The sequence below is a fragment of the Castor canadensis genome, chromosome 8, assembly GCF_047511655.1.
Source record: "Castor canadensis chromosome 8, mCasCan1.hap1v2, whole genome shotgun sequence".
Lineage (NCBI taxonomy): Eukaryota > Metazoa > Chordata > Mammalia > Rodentia > Castoridae > Castor > Castor canadensis.
In genome coordinates, this window is record NC_133393.1 from 49704340 (window position 1) to 49729918 (window position 25579).

General features: G+C 44.0%; 1 long non-coding RNA gene across 1 annotated transcript in view; it reads left to right on the forward strand.

Moving 5' to 3' along the window:
* Positions 1 to 25579, forward strand: part of LOC141425705 (uncharacterized) — a 102411-nt gene that overhangs the window by 16455 nt on the left and 60377 nt on the right. The window contains exons 5-9 of the long non-coding RNA XR_012450769.1: positions 7151 to 7478; positions 11480 to 11646; positions 13864 to 13965; positions 23467 to 23743; positions 23947 to 24033. This is a non-coding gene — a long non-coding RNA (uncharacterized lncRNA). The remainder of the gene's footprint in view (positions 1 to 7150; positions 7479 to 11479; positions 11647 to 13863; positions 13966 to 23466; positions 23744 to 23946; positions 24034 to 25579) is intronic.

Here is a 25579-nt window from a genome sequence, read left to right on the forward strand (position 1 = left end):
AACATGGATGAAACTTGAGGATGGTATGCTAAGCAAAAGAGGCCAATCACAAAATGACAAACACTGTATGATGCCATTTATATGAGGCAGCAAGAGAGGTCAAAATCAGAAACTGAAAGTTGAAGGTGGTTACCAGAGGCTCAGGAAGAAGAGAGAGATGGGGAGGTGTTTTTAATGGGAATGGAGTTTTTCTTTTGCAAGATGAGAAGCTCTGGAGATGGATGGTGGTGGCTGTGCAGCCAGGTGAACATACTTAATGCCGCTGATCTGTGTGCTTAAAAGAGTTAAAATGAGGCTGGGCGTGGTGGTGTATGCCTGTAACACCAATCAGGAGTCACAGGTAGGAGAATCCCTTCACTGTCCAAGGTTGTTCCTGGGCAAAAGCACAAGACCCTATCTGAAAAATAAGCTCAAAGCAAGAGGACTGGTGGCTTGGCTTACATGGTGGAGGGCTTGCCTAGCAAAGTCAAGGCTGAGTTCAATCCCCACTACCACCAGAGAGGGAGAGAGAGAGAGAGAGAGAGAGAGAGAGAGAGAGAGAGAGAGAGAGAGAGAGAGAGAACAAGTTTTAAATGGCAAATTTTATATTATGTGCATTTTACCATAATTTTTTAACTAATTAAAATATTTTTAAAAGAAAGAATGAAAGAAAAAAGTTCTCATGCTAATTCTTCTGTCACTGAGGTTTTCTGAACTCCTTATCTCTCTTGCTTCCTGAGACTCTAAAGTCTCTCTGGAATCCAGGGCTGTGCACATGCTAATCATGTCCTCTATCACTGAGCTACACCCCCAGCCAAGCCTCTCTTCTCTTCATTCTTTTGTATCCCGTGCAGTGGGACCCAGCAGAGTCCCTGGAGCAGCCCATCTCTGGGCCAGACTGAGCCTAAATGTTCAGCACGAACCAGGTGATTGATGGGAATGGATTTCAACTTGGGCGGCTGAGCAGAGGAAGCATCAGTTTGCTAATCAGTCTCCAGTTGCATTCACATCTACCCGGGCCCCCACCTGAGAGGTCCTGCCAGTGGCAGAAGTGTGCCGCCACTTTCGGGGTTACTTGAGGGCAAGGCTGGGTACGTGGTGGGCAGGGCTGTGAGGGAAGCAGCTGAAATGTGTGACACCGAGGAGGTGTTGGTGACAAGGATACTTCAAGCATCTCACAAAGAAACATTGCTGTATGGAGGCAGCTTGGAGTCCCAGCTTTGAGTTCAGGGGTAAGCAAGGAAGTAGGAGGCTGGGCTGCTGAAGCTCAGACTGTCTCCAGGGGAGAAGATCAAGGTGAAATATGCTGCCTGCTCCTGCCCCTCAGGGCCACTGCCTTTTACCTTTCCTACCCGCCTTCCTGTAGAGTTGCACCAATCTCTGCAAATGCAATACCCTGAAAGATCCCAGGGCACACCTTAAGATAGTGAGAACTTGACCTTTAAGGTCTGTGAGAATTGATGCTCACTTATCATTTCTTCCTGAGCACTTTTCTGAGCAGGTACTGTGCTAGGCACTAGGACAGAGCCGTGACTGAGTTATACAAGGACTCCTGCCCTCTGTGCTGGTACTGAGTGTCACACCTGTGATGCTCCTGAATGCCAGGCATTGTGCTGGAGATTCTTGGATCAAGACAACACCAGCTTTATTTATTTATTTTTTTTTCATTTTTCTTTTATTATTCATATGTGCATACAAGGCTTGGTTTATTTCTCCCCCCTGCCCCCACCCCCTCCCTTACCACCCACTCCACCCCCTCCCACTCCCCCCCTCAATACCCAGCAGAAACTATTTTGCCCTTATCTCTAATTTACAACACCAGCTTTACAAGAAGAGACCGAGAAGGGAGGGAGAGACATCATGTATAGGCGTTCATAATACAAACTGTGGTATGCAGATCACAGTACTGGCTTTTGGTGAGGGGCTTCTTGCTTTATCATTCCACTATAGAAGGTGGAAGAGCAGTAGAACTCACATGAGGGGCTGAGAGAGCAAGGGGGGCACTGAGAGCCTGCCTGCCCTTGAGACAAGTAACCCACTTCTGCAATAATGACATAAGACCTTCCCTCATGACCCCATCACCTCTTATTCAGTCCCATCCCTAACACCATTGCATTGGGGGCTATGCTCCGGCACATGAACTCTGGGAGACCCACTGAAACCAGGGCATATGTCATTCACTACTCACACAGAGAAGAATGTCAAACTCTTGAACAAGGCCCATTTTAGTTTTGTTCTTTCAAATTTTATGTGATTTTTATTGCTGTTGTTTTGAGACAGGGTCTTGCTATGTTGCCCAGGCTGGCTTTGAACTCTCAATCCTCATGTGTAAGCTTTCCTAGTGCTGGGATTAAAGGCATGTACCACCATGCCTGGCTTATGTGATTATAAAAATCTCTCTTTATAGCATCATTGAAATGACATTCTCCTATCTTACCTGATCTCAACTTCTTTCTTTCACTGTCAACACCATAGCCTACGAAGGCTGATGTTCTCAAATCTGATGTTATCCAAGCAGCTGCTAGTGGGAGAGGCCTGTTGGGTCTGTCCTTGGAGAAATACTTGGAGAAGGCCCCTTCCATCCACACATCCTAGTTCTGCTCCAGCACCATGGATACCTGAGACTACTTACTGTCCCTTGAGGGTCATGGACTGGTAGAATGGGAGCTAGTCTGGCCTTAAGCACTGCACTTGGACACTGAGAACATTTCTCTGTTCTCATAGGGAAGTGGGGCCTTGGCCCATGTCAATCCCACATACTTTTTTGGCAAGGATGATCTTACAAAGAACTAAAATGACTCCATCCTATCATTATTTGGAGAACACAGTCTTGTTTGCCCACAGATATTTTCCCGCCATTGGAATTGGTTATTGGCATTGCACAATTAGGGACCACTGTTAACAGGCATAGCTGTGAAGATTTAACCTGTGATCTGGGAGAGGGACCTCTGAGAGCAGGGGAAAAATCTTCTTGGAGCTTTTAAAAAATACTGAGGTTCATCCAGACCAGCTATGTCCCTATCCCTAGGAAGCAAGACCATGACAACTCCAACTCCTAACTTTCAAACTCCCAGCGTGGTTCCAATGCACAAGACTCAGGACAGCTGCCTAAGTTCTGGGATCTGCAGGGGCAGTAGGGGACCTAGGAGACTCCACGTGTTTCAGGGACAGGCAGTATCAGCATCCTCTTAGCAACACAGACTCTGGGCCCCACCTTAGACTCACTGAGTCAGAATCTGCATTTGATAACCCCAGGTGACTTGGAGCACATACAGTTTGAATAGGACAGTCCAAGATGGTGTCTTTCCATGGTTGCATTGGATTTCCACCTTTGCTCACTGTGATGAGTTGAATTGTGTCCTCCCCCCAAATTCAGATGTTGAAGTCCTATGCATGGTGATTCAGAGTGTCATCTTATTTGTAAATGGCTGGTCCCTGACCCAATAGGAGTGGAGCCCTTGAAAGGGGGGAATTGTGGATGCAGAGATAGGCCTAGAGGGAACATGGCCTGCCAACATAAAGATGGCCATCTACAAGCCCAGGAGAGAGCCTGGAATAGATTCTTCCCTCTGAGCCCAGCAGGACCAACCCTAGCAATACTGTTAACATCAGAATAGGGATTGTCTTTCTGAATTCACTCAGGAGCTTAATCTCCAGAGTTTTTGTGTTAATGGTAATATGAGGGTAGAGACTTAATCTGACTATGGTGTTTAGATTTGTGGCCTTCAGGGAGTGATTTAAGTCAATTAAATCATTAGGGTGGAGCCCTTGTGATTGAATCCTGATGGCTTCATAAGGAGAGGGAAGGAAACCACACAGAAGTAGAGATATGCACTCGTTCCTGCTACAATGTGATATATAGCCAAGGTTGGCCTTCTCTGGAGCCTGTGAAATACTGTTTGAACTTCCAGCCTCCATACTGTGAACTGAATGAAACTCTTTCCTCCATAAAGTAGCCTACCCCGGGTATTTCATTATAGCTACAACAAGCTGCTAATATTAATACTTTCATTGAAGATTTCTATTGTCAAGAACTGAGATCATAAATTTCTGGCATTAGCGCTACCCAGCTTGTAGTATAGTTCATTATGGTTGCCATAGGAAATTAATATGCTCATGTGGTCTTCTATTTTACTGCCACACTTCCTGAGAAAGCACCAGAATAGACACATCAGCCACTGATGTCCCTGACCCACAGAGACACTGGCGGCTGCCCTAGAGATGGGCTGCTCCAGGGTCAGAAGCCCAGGGCTGATTGTGCCCACTGTGGCAGGTTGGTGATCAGCTTTCTTTAGAAGGCAGAGGGTTGTTTTGGATGGCTACATAGACTCTCAATCAGTCTTGAGCCCCGCCACTGCCAACACACTGTGAGGCCTGAATTATTCATATCAGGCTTACATTGCCTGCCTGTAGACCTGTGCAGACTGGCTGATGGGAGCAGACCTTGGCAGCCTGCTAGTGGAGCCAGCCACTTTTCTTGAATCTGCTTAAAATTCGGTTTCTTCAGCGAGTTATTGTAACATCCAGCCCCTGTCTGCTTAAAACCAAAATCCAATTTCAAGAGTAAATAATCCTGCCTTTCTGCAGGTGGTGTTAGGAGAGAGAGTAAGTGGTTGCACAGAAACAACCTGCTCCGTATGTGTGACAAACTTCTCTCTCCCTTTGGAAATCACCAAATCCTTCTTAATCTACAACACCTCCACCTGCTCCTCTTCCTGATGCTTCTTCTCAAAAAGGCAGTGGGCGGGTCCTACACCATCTAGCATAGTCAACAGAAGGGGACTGTCAGGGAGCCCCAGCTCAGCGCACTCTGTTTTTGAACTAGTTGGGGTAATTCTGGCTGCAGTGAGGGAGCACAAATACCATGGGGAGCCATGGCATATCTCAGTGAGAGGGTGTGGGAGGACACATGGGGTTTGGGATTTGGCCAGATGATGTAAGGAAGTGGGGACTGGCTCTAGGCTGGATGTCGTCAGAAAGCAGGGGCGATTTTATGACTGGGCATCTGGAGAAATATCTAGAAGGAGGGGAGACTAGAACAAGATGGAGCTGTAATAGACAACACAGCAGTCACTCACTTTAGCCAAAACAGGGCTCAGGTTGTGGGTGGTACAATGGCTTATTTTGTCTAAGCTTACAAGGAATTATGAAGTATTTTTGTTTTGTCTCATTCATTGTGTTTCTGAGTGGCACGTGAAGATGGTGTTCTGTGCCATGGCTCATGCCAGGCCAGCCTCTGGTCAGTGGAATTGCTCCTTGTTTATTTTCTTAGCACTCCCCTGTAGAGAAACCTATGAGTATTCAGACAATCCCATTTGTCTGTTGCTTTTCAAGCACAGCTCTAGGTAGGGGTGTGGGACCTCAGTTTATCTACTGTTTCCAGCAAGGAGTGTAAAAACAAGGTTTTATTGATGAACTGTGAGGACTGGAAATGCACTCATTGCCTTAGTCAACATCCATTAAGCCAAAGGCCTCCTAAGAACCTCAGGTGTGAGGCAGCCCAGAACAACAATGCCCAGTTCCTAGGATGCCACGGTGTGTGTGTGTGTGTGTGTGTGTGTGTGTGTGTGTGTGTGTGTGGGTATTATTTGTTGGGCTGCCATAACAAAGTACCATAGACTGAATGGCTTATAAAAACAGAAATTTAGGACTGGGCATGGTGGCTCACATCTGTAATCCCAGCTACTTGGGAAACAGAGGTCAGGAGGATTAAGATTTGAGGCAGGCCTGGGCAAAAAGCCTGACACTATCTGAAAAATGACTAAAGCAAAAAGGGCTTGGGGTGAGGCTTAAATGATTGAGCGCTTGCCTAGCAAGCTTGAGGCCCTGAGTTCAAACCCAAGTGAAACAAACAAACAAAAAAACCAACCAACCAACTAACCAGAAGTCTACTTTACCACAGTCCTGGAGGCTAGAAGCCACAGATCAAGGCTTGAGGTAGGCTGGTTTCTCCTGAGGCCTCCCTCTTTGGCTTTTGATGACCATTTTCTCCATGTGTCCTCACATGGTCTTTTCTCATGTGTGTGTCTGTGTCCCAGTCTCCTCTTACAAAGGACACCAGTCACATTGGATTAGAGCCCATCCTAATAATCTCATTGAAACTTTTATTGATTTATTTTTGTTTCGCTGGGATGGAACCCAGGTCCTCGAGCATTTTGGGTAAATGCTCTGGCACTGACCTACATCCCAACCCCATCCCATTGAATCTTAATTGCCTCTTGAGGTTAGGGCCTCAACGTAGGAATTGAGCTCATAAGAGGGAGTGGTGTCAGGGAAGAGTGGGAGTACCCTAAGCTGTACCAGGCTAAAGTGCACGTAGGGTGCTTGGCAGGGTATAAGAAGGGAGAAGCAGTGATGGTGCAGGTCTCAGAAACCTCTCAGAGGGATGGTGGTATGTCTTGCTTTACAGGGATGGGTGGAAGGAAGTGCCAGGAGGGGGTAGTCAGTGCATCTTGTTACCCTGCAGATTTGGGGGCAGAGATGAGGGACAGCCATCAGAGGCTCCTTCAAGGGGAAAGGATATGAATTAAGGAGCTTCTAATTTCATCCCGCCTGAGGATCACCCCGAGAGAGGTAGGTAGAACTCAGGGCTTTCCCTGCCCATGTTCAGCCTCCGATATGGGAAGTGCCTGTCACACTGGGCTTTCTAAGAAGAAAGTGCCCTCCCAAGACCATGGAAGGAAACAGAATATTGGTTGCCTGATTGGGAGAACTGGTTTGGTAGCCACTCCAGGAGTGTGCCTGCTCTGTTTTGTTGGATCCTCTGGTCTCCTTGTTTGTAGCCCCATCTCTCCACTCCAGTGAGCCTTTCACAGGGCTCAGATCTCAGCTGCATCATGTGCTGGCTGGCCAACTTTGGGCAGTCAGGTAGGTAGGCATGAGCAGAAGTGAGGAAATGCCCTGGGCTACAAGATTCTGTTGTATAATCCCAGCTGGCATAAAACCCTAGATGCCCCATACCTGGACCCTCTTTTGCCCTTCTGAGGGAGCCTCCAGAGTACCCTGCTTGCCTAGACGGTCAACCTGGAAGTTATTTCCCCAGGATCAGGTCATTGTGGTCAGTCACTTATGCACTCAAAGGCCAATTCGGCAATGGTCCAAGTGCAAAATCACTGCTATTGCTTAGCTGACAGAAGACCTTGACATTGTCCATGTGATGCTGGTTTTGCAGGTATGCACAGCGCAAAAGTTATGTGATCATGGAGGCTTCCACCCAAATTTCAAAGGAAGGCTTGAAAAGCCAGGCAATTTGTAACAGAGTCTGGATCTCTCTTCAGGAAGCCACAGCAATGCACGAATCTGTGAGGATGAAGCTCAAACTGCAGTAGAGACCTTGGGATGTTGAAGATACCAGGAATATAAAGTATCTGCTGAGGAAAACCACAGACAACTAGTGGAGTCAGCCTAAGAGAAAGGCCATGTGGATTGCAAACCCCAAGATCATAGGGTGGGACTGCCCAAGCCTATTAAAACTCACATCATGACACCACGAACCCCAGGTGCTGGACATGGAGTTGTAGGATTTAGTGTTTGCTCTTTTGGTTTGATTTTGCTTTGGTCCAATCCTTTCCTGCTGTTCTCCTATTCCCCCCTTTTGGAACGGGAGTGTTCACTCTGTGTCATAGAATGTTGATAGTACATAACTGTCTTTTTGATTTTACCGGGGCTCACAGCTAAGAGTTTGCTTTTAGTCTCAGAAGGGACTTTTGGGGCCAGGAGTGGAATGCTATGTTTTGAATATGAAATGTCCCTACAGACTCATGAATTGAAGGCTTGGTCTCAGACTGGTGGTACTATTTAGGGAGGCTGTGGAAACTTTGGGAGGTGGGGCCTAGCTGGAGGAAATAGGTCACTGGGGTGTGTCCTTGTCTTGTTCCTGGCCCCTTCCTGTTTCTTTCTCTGTTTCCTGTCTGTCATGAGGTGAGTACCCTCTGCCACATGCTCCTGCCACTATCATCTTCTGCCTCACCACAGGGAGACCTTTGAAACCATGTGCCAACATAAATAATTCCTCCCATTAAGTTGTTTTGCTCAGGTACTTGTCACAGTGATGGGAAGTCTGAATAACACACTATACACAGTCTTTACTGTATACCAGGCATTATTCTAGTGACTTTCTCTATTTAACTTTCAGTTCCTTTCATGATCCTATGAATTAGACAGTACTACGAAGTACTACCATTATTCCTATTTTAGAGAAGAGGAAACTGAGGCACCAATAAGTAATTGTTCCATCGCAGTTAGTGGTAGGCAAGGATTTAGATGGATGTGGTTAAGAATCTAGGTCCTTAACTCCTACAGTTCTCAAAAAGTGGTCCTGGGCATGCAGACCAACATCACCTGGTGCTATGGTTTGAATATAGAGGTATTCAAAAATTTATGCTGAAACTTAATCCTTAATGAAACAGTATTAAAAGGTGTGCATTTTGAAATTAAGCCGTTAAGGGCTCCAACCTCAAGAATAGAATTAGCACCCTTGTGAAAGAGCTTGAGGTTGAAGGGAATTTTCTTTTGCTCTTCTGTCTCTATCCCTGCTGTTTTTTTGGCAGGACTGGGGTTTGAACTCAGGGCTTCTCACTTGCTAGGTAAGTGCTCTACCCCTTTGAGCCATTCATACAGCCTTTTTTGCTGCAGTTATTTTTCAGATAGGATCTTGCTTTTGCCCAGGCTGGCCTCAATCCTCCTACCTCTACTTCCAGAATAGCTGGGATTACAAACCTGTACCACCACACCTGGTTACCCTTCTTTCTGCCTTCTGCCATGTGAAAACACTATTCCTCACTCTGTGTCTGGAAGACAAAGAAACAAGGTGCCATCTTGGAAGCTGACCATAGCTCTCCCATAACACTGAGCCTGCTGGTGCCTTAATCTTGGTCTTCCAAGCCTCCAGAACCTGTGACAAATAAGTTTTTATTGTTTATAAATTACTCAGCCTATGATATTTTGACATAGCAGTAAAAATGGACTAAGGACCTTGTAAGAAATTCAGGTTATTGGTCTGACTCAGAATAGCTGTGGTGGCTCAGTGAGCTGTGTTAAGTTTTTTAAGTGATTCTGGTGCATGTTGTCTTTCTCTTCGTCTCTCAGAGAACCTTTTCTGGAAGTGGAGAAGGAGTTAGAAAGATCCATTATTGGGACTCTGGGAAGTTCCCTCCAGAACACACTTGGATCACTGCTTTTGAATTTTAATGAGTGTAAAAACTGATCTCGGCTGGGAAGAAGCCATATTGGTATTTGGTCCATTTCTTTCTGCAAAAATAAATTTGGAGATTATTTATATTTTTCCTTTCTCCCCCTTATCTAAGTACCTAGCACAAAATGGACCATTGACAATCAATAAGCTTTTATGGTGTCCCTAAATAACTTATTTTCCACAGAAAGCTGGCCTGATGGAGAGAGAGAGGGTTCCTGGATGCAGCTGCACTGTGCTTGATGAGTTAGTGAAATGCTCAAGGTGTGGTCTGCTGGTGCTGACTTCCCTCCCTCCTCCCCTCCTCTCCCTCCCTCCTCTCCCTCCCTCCCTCCTTCCCTTATTCTTTTCTTAGATCACAGCTTTCTAAGACACCTCCAGCAGTCCTGTAAGTTCCCTTCCCCTTGGTTTTTTGAATGGAAAAATAGAAGTAACATTACATTATGAGCCTGCTTACTGCCAGGAAAATATCAGAAAAATGCAGATGTGAAAGAATGTGAAAGATTTGAGCCTAGGGAGAAATGCCACTGTCCAGCCAGGAATGTAGGCAGGTGGTCCATGCCTATAATTCCAGGGCTTAGGAGGCTGAGTCAGAAGGATTGTGAGTTTAAGGCCAGTCTGGGCTACATAGCAAAACCCTGTCTAAAAAAAGGAGGAAGATGAGAAAAACAGGCCCCTCTTCCTATTTTCTGGCCCCAACACAGAAAAAAAAAGCATAACAAAAAGCAGAATCAAGCAAACCCAACACACAGACACAAGCACACATGTGTGCATGCATACAGGCACACAAGCACAGTCATGCACAAACAGTGGACAAGTTCTTATGAGAAGTGGCAACCTCAGAAGGAGGCTTTCTCTGTTCTTGCATTTCTGCCCCCCTGCACCTGCCACCATATGCAGGAAGTGGTGAGAAGAACTGAGACGAGACTTCCAAGGGCAGAGTTTGGGACTGTGTGTTTGCCCTTCTGTCCTGACGGAAGGTACTGTGCTTCCTACTCCTTATTGGCTCAGATGAGGGGCACTTTAAAAAGAACTACTTGCAGAGTGGACTCTGGTGTCCAGCACTGAAGACCACGAATACCAGTGCTAGAGAAAGTGTCTAGGCTACGGCTGGCTGACAGAGTGCAGAAAGAGCGGCGTCTGTCGTTCCACCATGCAGAGCCAGGTGTGTGTGAGCACATGGCAGTGGAGAAAGTGGCCAGTTATGATCTTCTCCGATGGGACCATGGCCAAGGGTTCTGTTGCTGGGAGACATGGAATCTAAGTGGGATCTGCCAGTGTACCTGGGAGTGAGGCAATGGGAGTGAGGCAATGGGAAATTCCAGTAGGAGAGGTCTCCAAAGGACCCCTATAACTCCCAGTGAGGGAAACTGCACCCAGAGGCCACCAATGAGACATTGCAAGGCTTCCTGCAACTTATGGGGTCAGAGAGGACATGGATTGTTGAGAGAGTGAGGGATTAAGGCAGAGAAACTGCAGAGAATCCATCCCCTTCTGCTCCCCCTGCATCTTTCGGAGCCCACCTCCAGTGACACTGGGAAGCAGCAAAAAACTGGAACTGCATTATGTTAAAGACCTGATTTAGATCAGCAGGGCCAGAACAAAAGCCAGTTCTTATTGAGAAGATAGCTTATTACTCATAGTTCCCAAAGCATGGGGAGGCACAGGGTCACCTGGAGCTAGGCGGAGGGGAGGAACCATGGACAAGACCCTTTATTGTGGCTTCTGTGATAAGAAACAGGGAGGCAGGGTGAGCAGGCTTGGATGGGCCAGTTGGATTGATCTCAGCAGGCTCTGGCATAGGTGTAGGACAGATAGGTAGTGACCAGAGTCTGAGAGCTCAATCAAGGATATGTTGGGCATATGGACACTGGATTGGTTTATTAGTATTTTAAGAACATATCCCTGGGAGGAAGCTGCCCCCCAGAGGAAAGGAGGGCAGTGATGAGGGAGGCAGGAGGCCAAGGCAGAGCGACTTCAGGCTTACAACTGGGTTGTCTAGAGTAAGACACATGCAACATATGTACGCAGGCTGAGTGGTAAAGCATCAGGCTTGAGAAAATAGAAACATGGTCAATATACAAAGCTAAGCCACCTCTTGAATTCCTAGCTATAAGGAGCCAGGAAAGCAAGATCCTTTGTTTTCTAGCCTCTGTAGTCTTGTAAGTCAAACCAGAAGGAAGTTAGAATTGACACTAAGCAAACCAATCTACCATCAAATACATACAAATCACACTCCACAATACACAGACACAGAAATGAAAGGTTGAGAATAAATGTTCCAGGTATTCTGATGTTTTCTTATTGCAGCCTTTCTGTGGAGACCACTGTTTAAGAGCAATGAAGAAACACCACGATAAAACTTTGTTCTAGGACAACTTGTGTGATTGCAAAGGGCAGACATAAAATTGTTTGGATCCAAACACAGCTGCATGAAGAGGACCTGCCAGATTTTATCCCCATTGGTACATAAGAAGGTAAGTCACTTACTCCCTATCACATAGAAAGTTACTAGCAATGGATCTGCAACTTGAGTTCTGGTGTCTTCTTGGCCATAGAGATACACAAATATTCTAGAAGAGTTTGGACCAAAATTGTTGTCTAGTGTCACGTTGTTTCATGATGGAAATGCATGCTGAGAAATGTAGTTAGGCAATTTTGTTGTGTGACTCTCAAGGGTATACTTACACACACTTAGATGGTATACCTAATTACATACCTAGGCTATATGGGATAGTCTGTTTTTATCATTTGTTATTTTTAAAAGCTTTTTTTGTTAAAAAGTAGACACAAGAGACATTAGCCTAGTCCTATGCAGGGTCAGGATCATCAACATCACTGCCCTCCACCTCTACATCTTGTCCCACTGGAAGGTCTCTGGGATAATAATACACATGGATCCATTGTCTATGCTATCATGGCCTTCTTCTGGAATCCTTCCTTAAGGACCTGAGACTGTTTTACAGTTAACTGCTTTGCTTTTTAATAGCTGGAAGGACTACACTCTAAAATAATAAGTATGGTATAGTAAATATGTAAACCAATAGCATGTCATTTATTATCACTACCAAGTACCTGTACTATACATAATTGTGCATGCTGTACTTTTACACAACTGTCAGCGCAGTGGGTGTGTTTACACCCCATCACCACAGACATAGGAGTGATGCATTGTGCTGTCTTGTCACTCTGCAACGAAGCATCCATCACTGGCTAACATATGTCACGTGGCTCATGATTCTCTTTCAGCTTAAGGCCAAAAAAGCTGAGGAAATGTTTAGAAAGAAAATTCTTTTTGAACTTGAGGGAAAATATTTTCTTAGGCTGTAGGGCCACAAAGCTGACAGATTTGGAAGGCTGTATGAAGGCTGTGTGTCTTCTCTTCTTGCTTGGTCTTGGTCTTTGCAGTACTGGCAGACACATCTGAAGACAGTGGCCATTTATGGTATCTGTCATGAGCACCCACAGGAACCCTTTTCACTGCTACCTACTAACTCAGAGCTGTGAAAACATGTGAAGGACTGTTTTAACTTGTTTTCGGTCATGTGAGCACATTCTGAAATAGAAGACATAGAACAGGTTGGGTTCTGTGCTGAGGAGCCTGTTTCTAAATAAATCACATATTTTGAAAAACATACTCCATAGAGATTTAAAAAGAGCAATTTGAAAGATACCCTGAGGGAACTCAGTGACTCAGACTTCAGACAAATAAATTACACCTTTGGTTCTGACTAATTCTGTGTGCGTGAACCTCTAAAACCAGGCACACACATGTGAGGAGTTACTTAGAGTTTAATTGGCTTAATGTATTAATCACCATGTTGCAAAACCAGGATACTAACTTAGCAAATCTAATTATGGAAAAGAATCTAATAGAAAATTCCACTTATCAGGGAAACAGTGGTTTCTATTTTCTCCAGGTTTCTATTGCAGCAATGACTAGGCCTGCTTCATTGAGACCTTTGTATCACTAGAGAGACCAAATGTTGAGTTTATTTTTGTACCTTCAAATTGGAGAAGATACAGACTACTTGGGAAACAGCTGGAAGGATGACAAGCAGCCCACTGGGGAAACTTGCAGCACCCAGCTGCTGTTTTATGCTCCATGTCTATGCAAAGGAATCTTGAGTCACCCTCTAAAGAAATTGGTTATTTTATTTTTTGGCAGTACTAGGGTTTGAACTCAGGGCTTTGCACTTGCAAGACACACACTCTGCCACTTGAGTCATGCCTCCAGCCCTTTTTGCTCTGGTTGTTTTGGTCTTGCTCTGTTGCCCAGGCTGGCCTGGACCACGATCCTACTATTTTAGGCTTCCTGCCTTTGTTGGAATGACAGGTGCATGCCACCACACCAGGTATTGGTTTAGATGGAATCTCAAAAACTATTTGCCCAGGGTGACTTCGAATGGTGATCCTCCCAATCTCAGCTTCCCAAGTAGCTCAGACTATAGGTGTGACCCACCAATGCCTGGCAGGAAATCAGTTTTTAAAAAGGAATGGGATGCAAAGCGGGTATTCTCCACCACTTCCAAGGTTGTGGTAATGTGGTGAGTGATGATAAAATATGATCTTAGAATCACAGGGAGAAGGAGAGTAAGATTCCTTCGAGTTAATTAAAAATGTTGCCAGAGAGCACTTCTCTGGATTCAGTGGAGGAAACAAAGAATGTTCAAATCCTCTTCTCTTCTTTTTAGGAAGCCTAGACTTTCATTGGACTCTCCTTTCTAAGGGAGTAGAAAGGGAGAAATAAATAGCAAATAATCTCAAGTCTGGAATTTGACATGTGGCACACACAGGTATTTCCTTTTAGCAGTTGGAGTCTATTCTTTCTTCCTGCCCCCCTTTTACAACTCATTCTGGAAGCTTGATTAAGAACCTGAGCTTAGAGCTGGTGTGATGATTCATGTCCATAATCCCAGATACTTGGGAGCAGGAGGACTGTGGTCTGAGGGTAGCCTGGGCAAAAGTGTGAGACCCTATCTGAAAAACAAGCTAAAAGCAAAAGGTCTAGGGGTTTGGCTCAAGTAGTACAGTGCTTGCCTGAATAAGCACAGGGCCCTGAGTTAAATCCTCAGTACAGCCAAAAAAAAGAACGGAGGCTTCAGGGCTGGGCTGTACTAGAATGCATACTTAGCAATGTGCAAGGTCCTAGGTTCAGTCTCCAGCACAAAAATATAAACATTTAAAAAATGAGCTTATGAAATGTCATTCCATTTTCCCCTGGCTTGCCTTGTTTCTGAAAAGAATTCTGTTGAGTTTTGTCTTTGTTCCTCTGTTTGATGTATCTTTTTTCCCTCTGGCTCTTTTTTATTAAATTTATTTTTAATTGATGCATAAAAATTGGACATATTTATGGGTACCATGTCATGTTTTGATATGTATATACTTGATGTAATGTTCAAGTCTGGGTAAGCTTATCTATCTCTGCAAACATTTGTCATTTTTTGGCTCTTCTTGAAGATATTCTCCTTCTCACTGGTTTCCACAAATTTGATGATAATTACTATGTCAGTCAACTTTTCATCCCTGTGACAAAATACCCAAGAAAATCAACTTATAAGGAGGAAAGGCCTATTTAGGCTCATAGTTTTGGAGATCTCTGTCTATGGTCAGATGACCAGTTGCTTCTAGAACTGTGGCAAGGCAGCATAGCAAGCATAGCACGGTAGGAGCAACCTCATGGTTGCTGGGAGGTAAAAGAGAGAGGGGGAAGAGTCTGGTGGTCCAATATCCCTTTCAAGGGCACGCATGCAATAACCTAACTTCCTCCCACCAGGCCCTCCTTCTAAAGGTTCCATCACCTCCCAATAGCACTGCAGGCTGGTAACCAAGCCTCAGGAGACGAGACGTCAGGGGACCCTTATCCAAACTGTAACAGATGTCCTGATGATGAGGTTATCTGTGTGTTTAGACTATGTGCTTACACTGGTGGTTTAGTGTCTTTGATCTGTGGGTTTATAATTTATACAAAAACTGAAATATTGTCAGCTTAAAAAAAGTGATCTTAGAAGTCAGCAAGAGTACAAGTCAGGTTCACACCTGAGTTAGCAGCAGAATCCTAGAGAAGTTGCTTAAACATCCTGAGTCTTGCTTTTCCCATCAATAAAATGGGAACTGTAAGGCATAGGTAGGTCAAGGAAGGGTAGCAAGATAAAATTTGGAGATATTAGCAAGTTTCTCCCCCCATGCATACTCTTAAGTATATTCAAGAGAGGAAGCACAGATAGGAAAGAGTGAACATCCTAGTTTTGACCTCTTCTTTTTTTTTTTTTTTTGACTTTTTAAGAAAGATTTTAAACCATTTAATTTTTTTTTACTATTGTTGCACTAGGGGTACATTGTGACATTTACAATAGTTCTTACAATATATCATAGTTGAATTCACCCCCTCCATCATTCTCCTTTATCTTCCCTCCCCCATTCCTGGAATAGTTTCAACAGGTCCCATTTTTCCATTTACTTACGTAAGTACATAATATTTTTACCACATTCACCCTTCTACACCCTTTCCTTATATTCTCCTCACTCCCACTGGTAACAACCCCCCAGACAGGTCCTGTTTTGCCTTCCTGTTCTCTGTTTTTGAAAAAAAATAAAACAATGTTTTTGTTTGTTTAAGATAGCTGTACAGGGAGTTTCCTTATGAGATTTTCATGTATAGATGTATTATAAACCGAATTGGTTTATCCCTTCTATTTTACTCCTTTCTATCTTCTTACAGTGATTTTAACAGGCTTAATTCTATATTCATTCTTGTATAGAAAATACATCAACCATATTCACCTTCTTAACTTCCTTCTTTTGCCCTCTACTCTTGTTAGTAACCTCCCCTTAGCGTGACCCATTTTTCATAATATTTGAGCTGTTCTTAATAATGTATATTGAGAAGCAATATAAAGTGCATAAACAACTTAGATAACTTGAAAAAATATACAAATTTCTAAACATGAATGTCTACACAATGAATGATAAAGTGTTTCGCTAAGGCAAATTGCTGAATAAAATACCAGTAACAGGAAGATCCTAAAGAGTTCAAGGTAAGAGGGAGGAAGAGAGGTCAGATATAAAGGCAAGAGAATCCAATGTTTATTGTGGCTTCTCAAAAGCTGCAATGGAATCCACAGATCCAGAGGGAAATGATTTTCAACCTACAAAATTATTAAGCCAGAGGAAAGGTAGAATACAGACATTTATCAGAATGCATGGTTAAAATCCACAGCTCCCTCTTGTGCATCCTTTCTTGGGAGTTATTAGAAGATGTGCCACCAAAATAAAGGGATGCACTAAGAATGAGGATGAGAGGAGGTATAAGGAACAGGACATCCAGAAGCAGACAGAATCAAGGGCATCCTAGGCTGAGGCTGTGTGGGAGGCCTTGCATGTTCCTTGTAGGAGGAATGAGAGTTTAGGAAAACTGTATCGTAAGAAAAATGAATTTGTTAGTTATCTGGTGTGTTAGGTCATATAAATAAGCCATCATATTCAGAAAGTTTTTATAATTATGTTGAAGATTTTAGGAAAAATTAACAAACCAACCAAGCAAACAAAAATGATTAGTTCCAAAAGTTACTATTAGCTCCAAGGGGAAAAGTAAAAAAATGTATAAGGAATGAATGCAACCACAGTTGCTGGACACAATAATGTAGGTGCAGATTATAGATGTCAGTGCTGGGGAGATGGTGTTGCAGAAGGGCTCAGACAGGCCACTGAGCAGTGCCAGGAACCTAGCAGCTGGGTCAAGATTCCTACAGCTCCCAGTCTCTCATGTACATGTAGGAAGAAGGGCTTCATCACATCTGGCAAGCCCAGAGCAGAGGCATTTGTGAGTGCCCTCTTAATTTTTTTAAAGGCCTTTTTTTGGTTTTTCTCCCCATACCATGGGTTTCTGTTCTCTCCCTCCTTTATGGCTTAAAGGAGTTTTGCCAGGAGAGAGTAATAGGGATCCATATCTGGCAGAAACCTGCAGCCCCTAGAAATTCTCTAATCTGTACAATGTCACATATGCGGGGTGGGGACTCCTTGGGGTCCTCCACTAATATGGGTTTCTCTGGCTTTTTACATGTTTCCCTGTACTTGGAAGCTGCTGCTGCCCTGGCTGCCATAACCTTACATGTTTTCTGTAGGTAGGTCTTTAGCCATGAGAGCTGATTGAGGACTGCATCCTGCCAGCAGTCAATATAAGGAACCTATCTGTGGGTTCCAGGCTCCCCTACAACCACTTCAAAAACTCTGTTGGCTATGACCTTATCCAATGACCCCTCCAGGGGCCATCCTACACCAAAAGCAGGCCAGCCTATTTCACAGAAGGTCCTAAGCTTGCCAGGAGTCAGCTTGACCCTGTAATCTCCATTAAATCCTCTCTTAAAGTTCTAGGGGGCTGATCTTACTCTGACCTTCTCCCATTCCTCCTGTTTGCCAGATGTCTAGACAGAGACAAAGACAGAAGGGATGAGGCCTGTAGAGAGGAGGTAAGGGATCCTCTTCTCTGGCACACAGGGGAGAACAAACAACACCACTCACTTTGTCCATTGTCTACAGCTGCACCCTCGCAGGGATTTAGGTGTCTCTTGGCCATAGTAAGTCTGTATAAGCCCCAGACCAGAGGCCCTGTTAGGGCTCACCGTGGACCATCTGAGTTCACAACAGACCCATGGATCAGGACTCCACACTTGCTTCATAACTAGGCTACATCTCAGACTTGCACTTTCACACACTCTCACACAGCACAGTACTTCCACCCTGCTCCCTGAACCTGAAAGACACAGTTTCACCCCCCAGAAGGGCATTACTTGGGTGCTTTTGAGAGTTGATCAGACTCCTGGCCTCCCTCCTGAATTTGAACCTGGGTTCTTACCAGTCTGATGAGTGGGGCTCCCAGGTTGGTTCCTGAGCCTTTCCATGTTCGTTTGTGCAACTGGAACTCTCCTCCTTGGCTCACTGGGAGAGAGGCTCCCTCCCCCAGATCAACACAGGCTGGTGGTGCCTGGCAGGGGCGGCCCTCCCAGTGGGCCCAGGGCATTGAGCTGGTAAAAACACCACCCTCCAAATCCTGGGTGGACCCCCAGAAATGTTGCAGGAGGGCTCAGACAGAGACTGAGAGGGCACCAAAAACTTTCAGGAAGCAAGTTTATTAAGCAAGCTAGCAGCAACTCATGGACTCAAGTCCAAAGGCTGAGCCTGAGAACAAAGGGGGTTTCCCTTATATACAATTTTGAGCTGATTACAAAAATGGGGGGTGGATACAGCTTGTAATCACATGTTATTTCATTGGCTGTTTTAACTTTTGAGACTCCTCAGGTCTCCAGGTAACATTCCCCAACTCTGGTTTTCCTTTGTTTTACTATAGCATTCATTAATCTCTCTTCCCCCTCCCTGCCTTCCTGCCACAATGGGGGAAGACGAGAGACTAGGGAACTGCATTGATGCAAGATACTACATGGTCATTTTCCACACAGGAAAGCAATAGATAATGTCTAAAATGGATAAACCAAGAACTAACGTTGGGATGATATTACTCAGGATAATAGCTATAAACACTGGAATAGTGAAAATGGTTAAAAGGTGTCATTTTTAAATCACCAGGCTTGCATTTTTATTTGATTTTAATGGCATACATGTGTTTCTTTGATAATATTTTAAAAGAAAAAGGAAACATACAATAGTCTAAGAGAAAGTGCTTTTGATCTGCAAGAGCATGAGCTTCAGAATTTAAAAATGTGACTATCTGAGGAGATAGCCATAAACAATGCATTAGAAAGAGGATCGATGGCCAGCAGGTCATCATGCCTGTTGGATCTGGATCAATGTCTGGAGGAGGCAATAGAGCCGGTCCTGTGGGTAGCCTGCACCTTCTCCCCTCCCATCTTTCCACTTTGTAGACTGAGCCTCTGGTGTGAAAGGGTAATAGGAGCTCTAAGAATTTTTGGGGATTTGAAAGTCTGGGCCTTGTGCTCCCTTCTCCAGGAGAAGAATGGGATCATATCCAACCTTACAGAGAAGATTTCTGCCCACCAAGGTGTGGGAGCAAAGAAGGAAAAGGATGACCACATGGTCTAGGTACTGAGGACACTGAGGAACCCAGGAGAACATTTTAATGTTCCATTCTGTTTCCTGTATCAAGTGGTAATAAACAAACCCCAAATCTCAATGACTGCAAAGGATCACATTTGATTTCTTGCTCCTGACACTTGTCCATCTTCTGTCAGCTTTGTCTGTGTTTGGATAACATTGGAGCCATCTGAAGACCCAGGAAGATTGAAATGCCACTGTATGAACCCCTCCAAAGACTGAGACACAGGTGGCCTGCTCCCTGGGTCTTATAGGTTTTTACCTGGAAGCAACATACATCACTTCTGTTCATGTTTCTTCAGCCCAAAACATGTCACAAGGTCACTCAACTCCAAAGCGATGGGAAGTACAATCTCTGGAGGACCCAGAGAGGAAACTGGGAGTTGGTGAAGCCACAGATCAGGGAGAAGGGAGACCATCCCATGGAGTTCTCAGAAGATGCCACCAGGGTTCATTCCAAACGCTTGAGGGCCAATCAGAAGAAGCTACACTCCAGTGCGCACGCAGGCAGGGCAGGAGATGACCTCAGTCAGACCCTCGTCCCAACAATGGAATGGTGTGTGTGCCACTCAGAACTTGGTGTGTGTCTGGAGACAATGAGCCAACATGGAAGCCGTGGCATTTCATGTGAAATGACTGAGAAATCCTTGGTGATTATATTAAGAGTTTTGCCTCTAAGCAGAATGAAAGTTAAAGGTAGAGATGAGAAAGTTAGAGAAAAGTGAAAATGTGGCCTGTCTTGCTCATTTGAGTTTTATGCCCTATGACATTGGTACCTGGCATAGATATAAGGTCCACTCCCCCCACGAAGTGCCAGACGGAAGCAAGTGTCTACTAGGTGAGCAATAAAATTGGTTTTTATTCCACAGCCCCAGACTGAGGAGTCAAGATAGAGTAGGCAGGCATGCTCCTGCTTTTGAGTCATGAAGCTGGAGGGTCCTACGAAATGCCAGTCATCCAAAGGCCATCCACACACTGAGACAGCAGAGGTCACTTCTCTTCCAACACCTTGCTGCAGTGCTCCATTTCTGCATTCTGACCAACACTTCTACCAGAAGTCCCAGAAGTGGACTTCTGTGTTCGATCTCACTTAAGCTCTCAAGTGAAAACATGCTTCCTGCCTGCCTGTTTTCTAAACAGTTATCAAGCTGTTGAACTATGGCTTCTCCCCTCCATTGGGTGTTTGGGATTCTCTGGTGGAAGATCTCAGAAGATAAATGGAAAGGGCCCTGAGGGGAAGCTGGCTCTCATCCTGTTTGTTGCCACCTGGTAGGGGGTTACCCTTGGGTGAACCTGCTCCTGTCTTAGCCTTGAATGGATCGGACTTATCATCTTCTGGTGGCCACTTCTGTTTTGAACGCTACAGTCATTTAGGCCAACAGAAAGGGAGGCAGAAGTAGAAAAGGAAAGGAAAACAGAGAGTAAGTAGAAAATGAAACAGAAGGAGAACAAAAGGAGAAAAAATGGAGAGGGAGGAAAACCCAGCATCACAGTTGTTGAGAATCAAGTACATGCCTTGACATTGGGGATCTTAATGGAGGTTTATTAAATGATGAGACCACAGCTGAGTGGTCTTGGCAATGCCTCTCAAAATAGAAGCCTCAGTATTTATTCAGAAGACTAATTTCATTTGCCTGGGAATTTTTTCAGTCCAAAGAGTTTATATGGACAATTAAGTTCTTACCTTTCAACATATCTGCCTGAAAGCTATAAAAATAGTGACGATGTCTCATACTTTCGATGAGCTTCTGCACTTTCTAAGGGAAGATGTTATCTAATACCCCGGCAGCATTACGAGGTAATCACCACTGAAACCCCCGCTTACTGTTTGTGCACCCTTGGCTCAGAGAGTTTAAGTCATCTGCCCAGCAGATGTAGAGGTGCCAAAAGTAGCAAAAGTAGAGGCGCTATGATTCAGACTCAGGTCTGTTTGATTCCACAGACCATGTTCCTTTCCTCTGGGCTCCCATTTGGTGTGTGTGACAACAGGAGACATGGTCAAAACAGAGCTCACCAAGGCCTCAGTCAGAGCTACATGGTCACTTCATCTTCACCCCCATCCTCCTTGCCTTTGTCCTTATCCCTTTCATTTTTTCCATTTTTGTCCTCTCATCTCCTCTCTTGTCGTCTTTTGAATAGGTACAAGTTTAGGATCCCTTATTGGAACTACTTGGGATCAGAAGTGTTTTGGATTGGGAGTTATTTTTTTTTTCAGCGTTTGGAATATTTGCATATACATAATGTGATATTTTGGGCTGGGACCCAAGTCTAAACGTGAAATTAATTTATGTTTCATATAAACCTTAACACATAGCTTGAAGGTCATTTTTGGTGGACTTATGTTTTGATTGTGACCTGTTTCATGAGGTGAGGTCTGGAATTTTGTGGTATCATTTTGGAATATTCTGGATTTCATAAGTTCAAAGTAGGGATGCTCAACCTGTACTCCATTCATATTGTTCAAAAACAGAGTCAATAGACTAGGTGTGCAGTGTGAAGTCTTATTGTTCCACTCCCCACCACATACTCCTGCTTCTAGCCCACTGTCTACTGTCACTTTCTCTTGCATCCCTACAGCATTTCTTCATGCAAACACAAGCAAATAAAAATACATAGTCACAAGCCTACTTTCTTATCAAAGTTGTCATAACAAACCATTGCAATCTTTGTGCCTTTCTTTTTTTACTTAGACAAGTGTCCAGGAGCTGTTTAGCTTTTTGTCACAGGGAGCTTCTTCCCAGTTCTTTTCCACAGTTCCAAGGCACCCACCCAGAGAAGGAATCACAGGTTTCTCAGTTATTTCCTTAGAACTGATTTCCAAGGTTTTGGTATCACAAACAATGCTGCAGCAAACAATCTTGTCACATGGCCATTCATCTTTGTCACACAGGACCCCAGGAGTGGGGTTTCTGGGTCAGAGGGTGTGCATTTGAGCTTTTGATGATGCTTGCACTGTTTTGCCTGCTTCCCCGGTACAGGGCCAACGGATCGTTTTGTCAGAGTTTTGGAATTTTACCAATCAGTTTGGGGGGAAATTGTATCTTAATATAGTTTTAATTTTTCATGTCTTTTATTATGAATGTTTGCAAGTATTTCAGGCCATCTGTATTTCTTATTCTGTGAACTGCCCATGACCTTTTGTCCATTTTCCTATTGATCTTGTGGTCTTTCTATTTTTCATCTCTGCAAGCTCTTGATATGGTTTGAAGAAAAGCACTTTTCTGTGTCATGAGCCACAAATATTTCCCTAGCTTTTGTCTTTTTTCTTTGTGTTGTGCTTTGATTTTTTCCTACACAGACTTTTTAAAAAATTATTTTTGGCTTTTAGATCTTGACACATGGATAGATTATTTCATGAGTTCCAATAGGAAGCAAGTGTCACATTTGAATCAGAATAATTCAAGGGGCGTATGTACAATGGGACTAATTGCACAAACCCTACAAGGGTTTATTTCAAGGGTGTGAGTAAATTTATGGGGTCCCAATGGGGCTACAAAAATCAGGCCTGGTGATAACAGAGGTGTCATCATCCTTAGATGACAGGAGATAAGAAACAGGTAACCTGGAAAGAGGCAGAGCAGCTCAGACCAGGCCACTGAGAGAAGAGCACTGTGTCTGCTTCAGGAAATATGTGCCCTGCCCTCATTTTCCTCATTCCTCTGTGGCTGTGACCCTCCCACAGGCTCCATTCCAGGGTGAAAATGAGGGAAAGGGATCTGAGCTAAGCAGAAGGTCAGGGGGAATTGGATCCATGCTTTTAGGCAGTACCTTCTTGCTTTTACTTTTCTGCATTTAAAACTTGGATCCATTAGAGCGCATCTTGATACACTACGTGTAATATGGCTTTAAACTTCACTTTTCTCCACTATGGTCACCCTCTCAACCCAGTGTTGTTTATTTACACAGTCTACCTTCATTAATTAGAATGTTCATATTCATCATATACTCATTTCCATGCATACATTTGGCTATTTGTTTCTGGACTCTTTTCTTCTGTTTCATTGGACTACTGTCTATTCATGTGCCAATCTACATTTTAAAATTATTTTTATTACTGTATGTTAATTATACAAAGAGGTTTCACTGTGATATTTCCATGCATGCATGTAATGTGCTTTGATCAAATTCACCCCCTCTATTTCTCTGCCATTCTTTGTTAATTTCCAAGGCCTTAAGATAAGTTTTAACAACTGGGGAGGTCAATCATCTTCATTTTTCTCTTACTGTAGAGTCTTCCTGGGCTATGCTTGTTCATTTATTTTTGAATGCAGCTGCTTTCAAAGATCTCTGAAGATCGAGAACTTATTGGGAAATTTTGGGAGACTGTTAAATGCATAAGTTTATTTATAGAAGACTCAAATCTTTAAAACATCATTGATTTCTTCTTTAAAACAATGACTGGAGAGGAAACTTGGCCACACCACCTTGCCAAGTGAAGAAAGTTATCATTCGGGACTAACAGGCTTGACAAGATGGAGTGCATCAAAAGGACATAGCACCACTCAGGTAGGAGTCCTGCCAGAAATACACAACCTAAGTCTAATCATAATTGTAAAATCAAATAGGGGGACATTCTCTAAAAGAGGTGGCCAGTCCTTTTCAAATATGTCAGTATCCTTAAGAACAATGAAAGTTTGAGGACTTGTAGATGAAAAGACATGAAGGGATACGATAGTGACATATGCTGTATGGTTCTTTTTGAATCCTAGATCAAGGAAAAAAATATCCACAAAAGACATTCATGGTGCACTGGATGAAAACTGAATACCACTGCATCACTGTCAGATTGGATCATGGTACTGTGGATATGTATGAGAATGCCTTTGTTCTTATAAAATTCATGCTGAAATATTTAGGAGTAAGGGGCATGGTGCCTGCTATTAACTTTCAAGTTGTTCAGAAAAAATAATAATATGCATATCCATTGAGAGAGGAGGGCTGAAACAAATGAGGTGAAATGTTAGTAACTGAAAATATGGAAATTCTTGCAACTCAAAATTTTGTTAACTTGAAAATTTTTCAAAAGTAAAGAAAAGTTAAAAGAAAGTTTGAGTGAATAGGGTGGCAAGAGGGTTAAAAGGAAGGAATTTCTAACATTTAGTCAGTTTTGGCTGGTTCTGTCTTTTAACACATTATTCAAAAACTCGGGTGAATATTAACCAATCATTTATCCATATCAGTTAATCTTATTTTGGATCCCCTAAATTAATCTACACCCGTTTGATTAAAACACATGCACACACAGAGACACATAGAAACTCCTTTTTTGGCAGGAGGCCCAATTAGCCTATTTTGGGCATTTGACCCAGAAGATACGCAGAGGAGCAGAGCTTGCTCCTGAGGTTGGGTTTTCCTAGGGTCAATGACTAGATGGTGATATTTGATCTTGGTTTTCAAAACCAAAAGGGATCTCATGGTTTGGTGCCATGTTACACATAGTTCATGGAGATGCACTTTAATAGATCCAAGTTTTAAATTCAGAAAAGTGAAACCAAGCAGGTACTTTCATTCTTTGGGGCCATCTCCACAATGACAACAGCACCAGTCATTGCTGCCACATCCCTACTTCCAGTGATGGGGCGCTCCCAGGGTGCCAGAGGGCTGCTGTTACTCACGTATGCCAGTGATCTTATTTTCTCAGAATAACCTTGTACGTAGGGACTGGGATTTTCCTCATTTGACATGTGGTGAAGGAGTTTACCTTCCCGGCCAGGGGTAGGCAGAAGCCTCTTACATTCTCTGCCCTTTCCTCACAGTGGCAAACACTTGGGTGTGCCTCAGAAGCTCGGCCATGAGGTGGCCTCCAGAAGGATGTCATGCCCCAGCTTCCATGAGTTGTGAGAAGCATCCAGCACAGATGGCTCTTTGCCTTGCAAGGTGTAGACCAATGCTGCTGAGAGTTGGTCTCCTGTGTGGTCTGGGAGAAGGTTGCACTCATGACATGGGTGTGGAAAGGATTTACAGACAAATCCTGTGCACACAGAGGAAGGCACAGGATCCACAGCATAAGGAAACAGATGCTGGCCTTCAAACAAACACGGAACCACTAGGAGGTGGAACAGGAAGGTACAGCAGGAATGCAGTCATGCTGCCCAGTGATCTCGGACCCCAGCAGGGAGAGGAAAGGGGCTTCCTCTTGCCTGGGCCTCTGAGATGTTGATAAATAGGCTCCCACATTTCCTGACTGCTCTTCTGTGATCTGTGTTACTGTGTGTGTGTGTGTGTATGTGTGTGTGCTAGAGAGAGAGAGAGAGAGAGAGAGAGAGAGAGAGAGAGAGAGAGAAACAGAGACACAGATTAGGAGACAGACAGATTAGGAGGGGGACTCGCCTTGCTACCTAA